We start from the raw sequence: 12,977 nt of genomic DNA on the forward strand, positions 1-12,977 counted from the left end.
ACTGGGCTAACAATCACTAAGTGCATAGTATGTCAACTAAAGAAAGATTATGCTACATTTCTTTGCACATTAACTATTAAATATGCAAACTGGTTAGCGTTTGATATTGTCCAAGTGTTTCACAAGAGACAAAAGGCTTCCCCCTAGTGTTAGCTGTGGCACGAGCGTGCAAGTATTCAACTCACCATTGTAATGTACTCTGCAGCATTAACTTTATGAGTTAAGAATTTACGGTTGGGTTTGCCACGGATTACGTTTATGCATTAGGAGAAATGGCCGACACCAGCAGACCATTTGAAATGGTCTTCAGCATGCTAGTGTTCAAACAGGTAGAGGAGTAGAACAGAACCATTGCATCCGGTTGATACAATGAAAATAACAGTAGGACTAATTCCTACATCGGCGAGGACAATAGCTGTGGTAGAACGTTCAAAGACATGCAGAATGGTGATACAAACAAAACTAAGGTGTGTGAGTTAAGCTTAGCCCGTTTGTGGATATTTACAAGAGTGCAAGTTATATTAGGACACTTACGATGGCTATTCACTAATCCTGAACGCTAGGAGGTGCTGCACTGTAAGTTACCAACACCATTGTTAATCTGTCTCTCTAGATTTATGCAAATGTAAGATCGAAAGAGCTGCATGCCCTTGTCATATACGCGGCTCGCAAACCGTCTCAAGGAAAGGGAGGAACTCTCATACATTCGGGAAATACGTTTTCACCAGAAAGTGCAACCTTGGGCACTTTTTTCAGGTACGAGCCAAGATCAATATGCTGCACCTGGATGAAAGGAAAAAGTAGCGTCGTGCATGAAGGGGCGCAGTCCTATTGGTTTTAAAATACATCGAAGCATGTTTGAATTGCTGTATTTAATACAGCTTATTACAACACTCGTGTATCTTTTGTAAGGATATTAGATGGTCCAGTTATAGAACTTTGTGGACCATTTTGAGTGTGAATTACAATTTTATCTTTAGAGGGATGACTATACGAAATATGATGTTTTGTTGCACAATAAGGAAAATCTTGTTGCAACTGCAGTTTTTAAATTGCAGTTTGTTTTGGGGGAGGCATTAAAATTCCCTTCCAGTAGCATAAAATCCTTAAAACACTATTGATTCAATCATAGCCTCTGACTGGGCATAAGTATGCTAAATAGATACTTTTTCTCCTTGCTCCCATAGAACCGGTTCCTAATAATAAGGAATTCCACTTGGCGCATTTTAGCTGCATTACCCGAACAAATGCGGTAAGCCTGGTCAAGATTATTAATTCATTTTGACTAGAAGTTACAAAATTTATATTTATGTAATTCAACTCATATATAGGGTTGTGCTATCTCCGTAGGTCACTGTTGAAACAGACAGGTCAGCCCCGATAGAGGACTGTCAGCGGCACGCATACAGAGGAAGACGGATGTCTACCAAGCTCATTTCTATGAAACACTGTAAAATTCCCCTGAAGAATTTCCCGCACAGAATAGTTGTGATTAGCATATGGGAATGAAACATGTTGGGATTGTTGTCACTGTGATATTAATTATGACAGCAGTATTCAAATACTGATAACTTTGTACTTGATGCCAAGAAATTCTCAATTGAGTCTACCAAAATCGAGTACACTAGACACAAGTACTGATTGAACATGACTAAGTGCTAGTTTGAAGTGTTATGTGTCATTTTTTAGATGGTCATCCCTTTGATGGCAATTGTTTTATGGGTTTTTCATAAATTGAATGTTCTTGTTATGATTCTTATTTGTGTTATTTATTTTCTGTAGGTTTATGGTGGGGGCTCCAACACATTTAATTTGATGTTTGTGATTGTAAAGCTCATAGTGGTGTTTATTTATCTTTCTAAATACACAGGAGGTTTTGTGTAGGTGTTCCACACTTTTTTTCTTATTATGTGTTTAATAATGATAAAATTAATTATTTTGTATTTTTGTCGGTTTTATGAATGAATTTAAAAAAAATATATATTTTAGAGATTCTATATTTATAAAATTGACTCTGAGTGTGGTAATTGCCATACGTAGTGGTAGAGTGTCTCTCTGGTTGCGTGGTATTGACAGTCCTTGTAGTGGGTTGGTCCCTAAAATAGGGACCCAAGACCTTATAGGCAATAGCAAAAAGTGGTGTCAAGACTTTTTGGAAACATAGTTTGTTTATTCAAGGGGCTTAGTCTTGTCCTCTGTTAAAAATAATCCCAGGTCCTTTTTTTAGTTGACTAGAAATACAGGGTCCGCCAGGGTTGTAATGGCCTTGTATCTCCCCATTCCCAACGGGCCGGAAAAATTCACAAGTTTGGCAGCATCCTGCCGGTTTTACTGGCAAGGCTACCGCCAAACTTGTAATTAGGCACAATGAGGAGCAGATACGATTGGCTGTATGTATTATGTTGAACTTTCAACTAAATCTGTGAGATTTTGTTTGAGGCTTCTACTCCTCCATGTAAAAGGAGCAAGATCCTTTACAAAACATGTTTTTTTCAATTAACATCAATTACGTTAAAATATATGTACACGCTGAAAATGTCTTCCTTTACGCACATTAACCCATGTACACAGGCGTTTCCAATAGTTTTTGCATAAAGAGCTATTTCGAAGAGCAGAGAACATTTATTTTGTGTTAGAAACTATCGCCTCATGAGATACCCGGTGAACATTGGCCAGCTAAGCCTGAGTCAAAAGGCTATTGGATCTGGCATATTTTTGTGTTCTTTATTATATACTGGCAGGGCCAGACAGGGAATTTGCTTTGGATGTAGGACTTTCTCCTATATATTTCGACGACTGATGAGCACTCTTAGTTCAGTTTCTTAGGTAGGGAAATTCCCTGTAGAAGTAGGGATAGATATGTATTTTCCCATTTCATTTAATAAAACACATTTGAGATGGCATCCTCGCATTCAACTCCTTCTGCTTCACCACATATGGTGTCAGAGGTGGGGTACAGACTATCTGATATAAGTTTGGGACCCATTCAATTCACAAATTTGACAGAGAAGGCAAAAGTACCCAGGCTGGCAACTAGACAGTCCATTGATTTTGTCAAGGACTAGGGCTCGCTAATGCTGGGTACCTGAAGTCCTCTTGCTTTCTCTGGGAACTGGTGGTGTTGCCATGGCAAATATGAAGGCAGGTGCAACACAAGTATGACCCCCAAGGAAACCTCATGGAATTGTATACTGCTTAGGGTCTCTGGAAGATTTGTCTATGCCATGTGGTGGTGCCCCCTGTATTTTCATGGCACAGAGACAGTGCACACTGGCAGGGGAGCCAACAAGATGGTAGTGATGATGATCCAGTCGTCGCTGCGGTCCAGTTGGTGATACTCCAAAAGCCAGATGAAGAACAGGAGCTAGTAAATCGAGGCAAGACACAGAAGTGAGCACAACAGGAGCAGCAAGTAGACAGGCATGCTAGAAGACCCAAGGCTAAGGCAACACGCCTGGTGAAAAGCAAGTAGCAGGTCAGGAGAAGGCTAGGGAAGGGAGAAAAGAGGACACAGGAAGGTATATGGTTAGTGGGAACCTAAGGTAAGCAGGGTACGAGGCCAGGGGCAGGAAAGACAAGGAACAGGACAAGGCAGCAGGGAAAAATGCTAGCAGACACACAGTAGGTAACCAGGCCGACAAGGAGAATTGAGACGCAATGGCCTCTGGTTGCCAAAGAATTTTATAGATCACAGACGCTCTCCCAGCATCCGTTGCCATGGCAATGGTAATGCCAGGCCATGCTCCTTTTAACTGAGGTGCGTTGCCTCCACTGTGTCGCACCGTCCTCTCATGGCGGCACACACACCTACGGCCGAGCTGGTCCTCCATGGATAGCATGGCCGCCGCATTTTCCTGGTATCTGGTCATTGCATCGAATGCCATTGCATCTAATGCCATTCCATCTAAGTTTTTCAATCTAAAAAATGCCAATCTAATGCATATTTTTGGGGGTAAAAGGGGTAATTTTCGTTCAGGTGCATTTTAAAGGGTAAAAAAACAGTGGTTTGGGGGACCCCCTCCCCACCAAAAAAAAGAAAATGCATTAGATGGAAATTTTTTAGATGGAAACATTTCAATGGAATGGCATTAGATGCAATGGCATTCGATGCAAAGACCATAAACCCATTTTCCCATGTCTTCCTGCTACGGCTGCCCTGAGAGAAGTCGCCAGTACTGGTAAAGGCAACAGAATCTCCCATGTGAGTGAGGCAGCGCCACACACCAGTGCGAACAGATCGCAGTGTGCCTAACACAGCCCTCGCCCCTTCCCGGGGAACAAGGTTTCCAAGGATACAGAGAAAAGAAATCCAGAGACAACCTGGGGCATGGACATGGGAGGCCAGTTCCCAGGAACAGTGACAAGGGGCATAATCAACCCAGTCCCCAAGAAAGAACAGATGGCCCCTGTGCCCACAATAATCACAGATCTTCCGGACCTCATATTCAGGTTGGCCATGCACTAGCATGGGAGAAGTTGGTAGAAAACCTAAGAAAAATGCTCCAAAGAGCATTCTCTGAACCAGAGTTCCAACACATCCTTCTGCACTACTCTCCCAAACCTATTGACTTTGGGGGTGACTTTTCTATATGAGGTCCTTCTGCAGGATCCCTCAAATCAGGAGACCGGAGAGAGGAGTATACAAGGTTTTGTGAGACAAGACCTTAGGGCAAAATCCCCTAAAAAATGTCTAACTCCCACTGAGTTGGAGGGCGAGCTAGACTCTAACTTTAATTTTAAAAAGACTGTGTTCACCACTTTGTACGTGATTTCAATCCAGCACTCCAACTAAGTCAATGCCTAGTATGGGATGCCCGATGGAAACCCTTATTTATATATTTTTATGTCAAAAGTTCTTTTAATTCTGGATGATGTACCCTTATATAACGCCTCTCTCTTTGAATCCCCCCGGTCTCACTGAACCAAGAAATAGGTTTGTTTTGCAAATTAAAAGATTTATTTGAAGAATTGAACAATATATATATATCACACTTTTATAAATATGGATAATATCTGAATATCACACTTATGAATATTTATGCAATGATCAGCAATGGGTAATATGACAATATCAACAATCTCTTTAATCAATTAGGAGTAGGAATAGGAAGATGAATGTAGCAGGGAATAACTTTGTATGGGTTCAAGGAAATGCAATGATAGGAAAGAATGCAACACAGAAATAAACTGGATATGAATTCAACCAAAGACAATGTAATCACTCTATCCCCCTGTTAATACTCACTCCCCCCAATATGCAATATGAAGATATGGAATGAGAGCACACAGGTTTCAGGAATAACAATCAACAATTGCAGTTTCAATCCTGACCCCCCCCCCCCCCAGCAAGCTTATAGAGAACAGGATGATTTTAAACAGGTCAAATGCTTTTAAATGTGGTTTGAAATAAATGGGTAAAAATGCTAAAAATGACTTTAATTTGCTAAATTGAATTCAGAACTAGTGAGAGTGGCTTTGGATTGGGTCAGGTAGACACTAACAATGATTGTAGAATGATTAGCAGATGGAAAACGAAATTCATAAGTTGAAAGCAAGAAATATCTATTTTTATATGCGAGAAACACAATTATGGAAATACTATAAGGAATTGGAATGTCGTTTTAGGTTCCTTTGAAAGCTGAGGAAGTTAGCTTCAGAAGTTACAGAGGATTTAGTAAAGGTAGAATTTTCTCAAAAAGGGTCAAGATTTTACAAATGGGATTGCGCTTTTGAAGATTTACAAACAAGAATGGGCTTATACTAAGGGGCTATGAAGATGCAAGATACCCAACAGCCAGCCACCAGAGCAGCGGCGCCTCCGCTCCGACTTCTGTCCGCCACGACACTTGACTTTCTTCAGAAAATAAATTTAGCGCAAGGATGATTTATCGCTACAGTTATCACAAGACTATATAATGAAAAGGATTCAGGATGGACACAAGAATCTATAATGCAGTTCTGGATAGGTTGAAATGGATTGAATAAGATTACTTTAAACTAAGAGATGACTATGGACAGTTCTATACTAAATACTCACTACTATGGCTTTGGAATGGAAAGGCCCGTCAAAGATCTGGTCAAATGTTTGGACTGGACTTTGCTCGCCACCGGACAGGATTCAGGACAGCTGGACTGCTCTCAGCAAGGCACTCTGGTCTGCACGGCCTCTTGGACTGGATCTGAAAGGTTCTGGATTACAGCTCTGCTGGACTGATCTGGATCTTGGGTTCTAGCAAGGGTTCTTGGACAGAAGCAGCAAAACAGCTCAGCCAGGCTGTTGGATCAGTTACTTTAGACCCTGTGGAAGTTTTAGGGGTTAAAATCAGGTTGCTAGATTTTAAAGGCCCGCTGAAAGGGGTTCAGCTTTTTGGGTTAGGCCTTTCTGCTTCAGAGTTCTGGAGTCTGGATCTAGGTTCTGGAGTCTGGATCTACGTTCTGGAGTCTGGATTCTCCTGCAGAGCGCTTCGCCGGTAGATTAGTGATGAGTGAAAGTGTGTCTCTGGGTCCTCAACAGTCCCTATTTATCAATCTTCCAAAATGGTGGGGAGGTTGATTACACAATGCCCAACCATCTAAGGATCTGATAGGTCAGAGAATTCCCCCTCTCCTGATTTGAGAAAGGAACAGTGTGTCATGATGTGTTATCATGTGTCAGAGTGACACGGTGTTTAGGGTCCAGAAAAAATCCCTCCCTTTGCTTTTACCCAGAAAATCTATTTTTCCCAAAAAACACATTTCCAATATGCACAACTTGTTCATAATACATAATTACATGATAGATTGACTAAGGTACGTTTCTGTCAAAACCTTATCTTCCTACGAGGTTTGGTTCACAAATGACAATTTTTCGCGCTTTTGGGCGGTTACTCATTTTCGGATCTGTACAATTTTTTACAAATACATGCACATACCATCTGGGCATACTTCTCTAAATGTTCATCTTCATAGTATAATCAGTCTGAGAACATCGCACAGATTCCAGATTAGTTTTAAACTGCGAGTGAACTTTTCATTTTAATAACCTATAAATTCCATATTTTTATCAGTTTGTTACAAATTTTTATGTCTTTTTCAAAAAGATATTTCCAGTGCTTTCTGAATCCACACATCGGTTTGTCTCCACCTCCTAGGTCTGGGCTGGGCTAGAGAGTCACATGAGCTTGTCTTCCTGCCAGGGCTGGTTCGGTCACAACCGAATTAGCATTTTCATTCAGTTCAAGGGAGTCGTTTGTCCATTCACAAGAGCAGAGCCAGTCCCCCTCCCAGTTCCTTTCACACCAGCCTGCCAGGTTCTTAGCAGAGAGCAGGCGGAAAGATTCCTTTGTTGGGTAAAAGGGTGTGGAATGTCTTTGAAGTTTTAGCTGAATCAAGTTACCTTATAGTCAATTGTGACATGGTTCCTTGCGAAAAATTACAGTAACAAATTTAAAATAAGCAAACATATCTTCAATTCCAGTCTTATTCAACATGAAAATCAATGTGTGGCACCCTATATTGCATTTGATGGAAGTCGCTTCTTTGGCATATATAGCTTTTGAGACACAAGTTTTACCTTTACCAAAATATACTTCTGCTGACATTATATTTATGTGGATTCTTGAAGTAGCATGATGTTCAACACCCAACAAGGAGGTTGGATCTTTAGGGTGGTTTGTGAGCCATGATTTTTGCAAATTTGAAAACCAAGAAAAACGGATTTCCACACAGCTCTGTGTTTCTTTTGCAATCATTTTGCTCTGTGGGCAGCCAAATGATGGGTTTTGGCAGTGGTCTCCAGTTTTACCACTGACATAGGCAAAAGTGGACGGCGGCCTACTTTTCAGATTTTTCCTGCGCACTTCTGGGTGATTTTTAGTGAGCATCATGCTTTCCGGCGTCCATTCTGATGTTCCAGATGCAAGCAATGCACAGTAATGTTGCAGGGCCTGGACTAGTGGGTTGAAACATCCCACAAGCCCCCCCTCTTGCGATTTGGCATTGATCGACTATCAATGGAATTCGCAAGACTGGGATGTCAGTTTCATCTCTTCTGATTCCAGAAATGGCAAAGTTCATCATCTTTTCCTCCGTCAAAGGTGGATCGATCGGTTCTCCTCGCCAGTCCTGGTGTGAGTATTGAGCGATACTCCGGGCCCCTCAGATCTTTCCTCCCGGTCCCCGGGTAGTCCTCCTTGGTTAGTCTCCATGGTTTTCCAATTCTAGGATGACAAAACAAAAACATATTTGTAGTCATTTCTCCACGACTATTTATGTAGTGGGGCGGACACATACATTTTCGTAAATCAGGACACATTTTTAGATGGTAATCATTGACTGTATATGGGGTATTTTAGAGTTGGAATTTTATGGAGCTGGAGCAACCCCCTCTGGGGTTCCAGAAGACTCCTCCAGTTGCTGCAGAGTGTGCCTAGGATGGCAACACTTTAGTTGATTAATATGGACCCACTTTTCTTCCCCTTCCGCCAAACTGCCTTTGGGGATGCGGATTTTGTAGACGACTGGTAAGATTTTGTCTACAATTTCAAAAGGACCCCTCCAGGTAGGCAAAAATGTGTGCTGTTTGGCCTGGTTCCTTTGGAAATTGTATAAGTAGACCCGGTCTCCTACATTGTATTCTTATCTGGTATTCTGTAAGTAATAGTGGGTCTTCATGCTGTCTGCAGATCTCCCTAGATTTCGCTGAGCGTAGGCAAAAGCATGTTGAAGGTGTTTTCTTAGATTTTCAACATACTCATGAGTTGTGGAGGCATTGATCAATGTCTGCTCTTGGATTCTGTAGAGCAGATGCTGGGGAAGCACCATCCTGCGCCAGTCATCAGCTCAAACAGTGACATTTTAGTTGCAGATGAAGGGGTAGATCTGACGGCCATTAGGACAAGAGGTAATCGAATATCCCAACTTGGCCCAGAATCTGCCACAAACTTTTTATAATATGCTCACAATTGTTTTGTTGTATCTCTCTACTGCACCACTAGAGGATGTCCGGTAAGCAACGTGTAGCTTCCTTTTGACCCCAAGTATCTCCCACATCTTTGTTATTACTTCGCTGGTGAAATGGCTACCTCTGTCTGACTCAATCCTTTGGGGTAGTCCAAAACGCAAAAAGATGTGGTTGATCATCAGGGCAGCTGCTGTTTCTGCCCTGCAGTTTGGGGCCAGGAGACATTCCACCCATTTAGTAAACAAGCATGTCACAGTCAACATGTACTTGTTTCCCCTAGAGGAGCGAATCACGGGCCCGATAAAATCGATTTGTAAATCTGACCATGGCAGTGTCATCCCCCTCTTTTGGAGAGGCGCACAGTGTGTGAGGGATGTTGGCTGAAATTGTGCACACACAAGACACCCCTTCAAGTATTGGTCGAGGTCCTGCCCCATGTGTGGCCAGTATGCAACCTCTCTTAAGATTTCAAGTGTTGTATGAAACCCCCTATGACTGGCTGTGGCCGCATCATGGGTGTGACTTAACATCAGGCTTCGGAATGAGGTAGGAACCACCCACTCATCATGGTCAGCTAGGGATTTCCTCACCAACAAACCATCTTGGATTCGGAACATTTTTGGACATTTCATCAAAACTCTGAAGTCCTCTTTCCCTAGCTAATCGGTCTCCGTCAGGGGAAAGTTCTCAGGGTCCTCAATGTGTTGATAAAACTTACCAATTATTGGATCCCCTTTTTGAGCTGTAATCAAATCAGCATCTGGGGTCTCCTTACTCCATTGTGCAGTTGAGAGTTCATTGTGAGCATTTGTGTGGGGCCTATTGATAGCAGTGACCTGGATCTCCCCCAACAGGGACTCGATCTCAATTAGATCCCCTTGGATGGCCCCGGTTTTGGCTAGCTGATCAGCTAAGTCATTTCCAGTTTTGTCTCTACTTTGGAATGGCCCTTGATCTTTTTCCAGTAGATGGTCATCCCGTTCGAGGTGACCAGATCATTAATATTTTGAATTAACTTCCCATGTTTCAAGGGTTTATTAGCACATAACTTGCCTTTTCCAGTTAACCAGGTGCTCCACGAACCCGTTCCGTACATAATCCGAATCTGTGATTATGACCAGTTTGTGGAGTTGATGTTGGACAGCAGTGAGGATGGCTTGATGCACAGCCATCAACTCTGCCACTTGACTACTTCGGGGACCAATCTTGTACCCAGCAGAGGGTTCTGGGGTCTCATTCACCCATGCATTCCCTACACCGGCCACAAGTTCTTTTTCCCCATTGTTGTCAACATGGTAAGAGCATCCATCCACATACACAATGGGCATTCCCTCACACGTGTCTTCTTCAAAGACTTTGTGTGGGGAATTGAGGTATACCTCCATGTTGTCCTTGATTTTTAGACTCTAGTCCTCGAGACAGTTTTCTCTGGCACAATCATGCAAGTCAGCCAGACCTTGCACGAGGGGACTCTTCTTGTTTTGGCCATAGCCTTGCATTGACAGAATCCAGGAATTAATTCGGGAATTACTCACATTTCTGGCCCGGATTCTGTCACTTTGGAGATATTGCAGAGGCTGGTGTGAAGTCTCCACTATGATGTGTTCCCCCTGGATAATCGGGCGGTAATTCTTCAATGCCCACACCGTTGCCAGGAGTGCCTTCTCACAATCGTTGAATTTTCCCTCCACAGAGGATAAAGTTTCACTCGCATAGGAGATTACTTTATTGACCTTGTCATGCTTTTGGTATAATACTGAAGTCAAGCATGTATTAGAGAACCCTGTCTCCAAGAAGAACTCCTTGTTTCTGACAGGGTAAGCTAAGCAAGGCGCTTGTGAGAGGCTTCTTTTGAGTTGTCTTACTGCCTCGGCTTGTTCTGGACCCCACTCCCACTTGACCCCCCCCTTCAAGAGATGAATCAGAGGTCTTGTGATCTCTGCGTAGCCCTCAATGAACTTTCTATTGTGATTAGTCAGTCCAAGGAGGCTCCTTAGTTCCCGCAGAGTTGTGGGGTCTTTTAATTTCTGGAGGGCTTCTACTTTCTTTTCCTGGTTACAGAGACCCTGAGGAGTAATCTCATTCCCCAAGAACTATACATGTGTTCTACACCACTGTGATTTTTGAAAGGAAAGTTTTGCTCCGGCAGCCCTCAACTGTGTCAGAACATAACAGATCTCAGTGTTCCTCCACAGGAGAGCTTTTGATGAGGACATCATCTACATAAGCCAGGTTACCCCTTTCACCCAGGTCGGGCATGGCCTTATGTAGAAAAACGTTGAACTCATTGCCGGAGTTGATGTATCCGAAGGGAGTCCGGGTCCATGTGTACTGCTGCCCCTAAAGGTAAAGGCCAGCTTGTATTGGTCCTCCCTACTGACAGGTACAGTCCAGTATCCATTGGTCAGGTGTATTGCAGTGAATACCTGTGACCCCAGGATCTGGGCCAGCCCTTGGCCAATGTAGGGAAGAGGCCATCGGGAAGTATGGACGCGTTTGTTGAGCTCCCTAAGGTCGGCACAGAGTCTCCACTGGCCGTTTGGCTTCAATATCCCCAGCACCGGATTATTGAAGGTGCTGTGGACTGGATGGATTATCCCACGGGACTCAAGGTTCTTAATTATTTCAGCAAGGGACTCCATTGATGCGAGAGGCAAGCGATATTGCTTCACAAACACTGGAGTCATGCCAGGGTCCGTGGGAAATGTTGTTGTGTGGATGTCGGTGCAACCACAGTCCTATGAGTCCACCGCAAAGAGATCTTGAAAATCCAAGAAAACGTGTTTCAACGTTTGCTTCTGCTCCAGAGTCTCACAGGCATCAGCTAGGTTGACTCTCTCTTCAACCATCTGCCTGAAGCCTGGAAAGACTTCTGCTTTTGCTATCTCAGCGTCTTCCTCCAGCTGGGTGGAGAAGTCCCTGGTCAGAGTTCTGATTTGGACTGGTGGCTTCAGGTGGGGAAGGCAGTCCTCACAGACCTGGAAAATCACCTCATCCCTCCTGAAGTCACAAGTCACATCTTCCTTACCATAAGGGCAGGAAGTGTACACCAGGAAGTTCCCCCCATGCCGGGTAAAGATCCTATCTTGTGTTGTGTTGTCATCACTGTCACTGTCAAAACAGTCCTTGGGGATCGGTCCTAACAGTTCATTTCCTAAATCTATGGAGAAATGTTGGTCATCAACCGCCATTCCAATAATGGTGCCTGCGGCTAGAGTGATACTCTTTAAAGGCATGGTCTAGTAAACATTTTTATTTAAAAACATTAAAAAAAAATACTAGCATTCTCTTTTTTAAAACTTCCTATGTACAATTTTCAGCTATTCAAGCTCAAAATTCGCAAAAGCAAGCACATGGGCGCATCTATTTTGTGAAATGGATGCCCTCCTGTGCTGGCTTTTGCTTTTGCGGCACTAATGAAGGAAAAGCCAGCCAGCTGTAGTAAACAAAAGCTACCGCTGGGTGGCTTTCCCTTCATTAGTGATGTACGCGGAGGACGGGGACCGGAGACCAGAGCAGGAAAGCTGCAGCTGAATCTCGGTAAGTGCTATTTATTTTTTTTAAAAAATAAGCACTAGCTGCGGTTTTTTTCTAAGTTTTCCGGGCTGGAGGAGCCCGGAAAACTTAGAAATAAAACCGCAGCTTTAAAAACATTGTATTTATGTTTGCGGTCGCTTTTGAAGCAACCGCAAACATAAATACAACGTTATTGTGCTGGAAAACGCTGCGGTTTTTCTTTCCATGTTTCTCAGGCTTCTCCGACTCGGAGGAGCCTGAGAAACTCGGAAAGAAAAACCGCAGCGTTTTCCAACACAACCGCGTTGTGTTTCTGCCTGCTGTGGCTATCACTTTGGGTCTCCGGCTCTCGGAGAGCCCCAAATGGGAAATGCTAAATGCTGCGTTGTTACTGCCTAAATCTGCTTTCCCATTTGAGGCTCTCGGGCTCCCCGTGGGGAGCCCGAGAGCCCCAAATGGGAAAGCAGATTCAGGCAGAAACAACGCGGTTGTTTTCCGCAATGCTGCGTTGTTTCTTCTG

General features: G+C 43.3%; 1 long non-coding RNA gene across 1 annotated transcript in view; it reads left to right on the plus strand.

The window, feature by feature from the left end:
• Window positions 1-384: 384 nt before the first annotated feature.
• The window catches only part of LOC138520920 (uncharacterized), a 99,757-nt gene continuing 87,164 nt past the window's right edge, over window positions 385-12,977 (plus strand). Inside the window, exons 1-3 of the long non-coding RNA XR_011282891.1 lie at window positions 385-467; window positions 614-756; window positions 1,188-1,252. This is a non-coding gene — a long non-coding RNA (uncharacterized lncRNA). The remainder of the gene's footprint in view (window positions 468-613; window positions 757-1,187; window positions 1,253-12,977) is intronic.

This window comes from Ambystoma mexicanum, chromosome 13 (assembly GCF_040938575.1).
Source record: "Ambystoma mexicanum isolate Mex_15411 chromosome 13, UKY_AmexF1_1, whole genome shotgun sequence".
In the NCBI taxonomy this organism is placed as follows: domain Eukaryota; kingdom Metazoa; phylum Chordata; class Amphibia; order Caudata; family Ambystomatidae; genus Ambystoma; species Ambystoma mexicanum.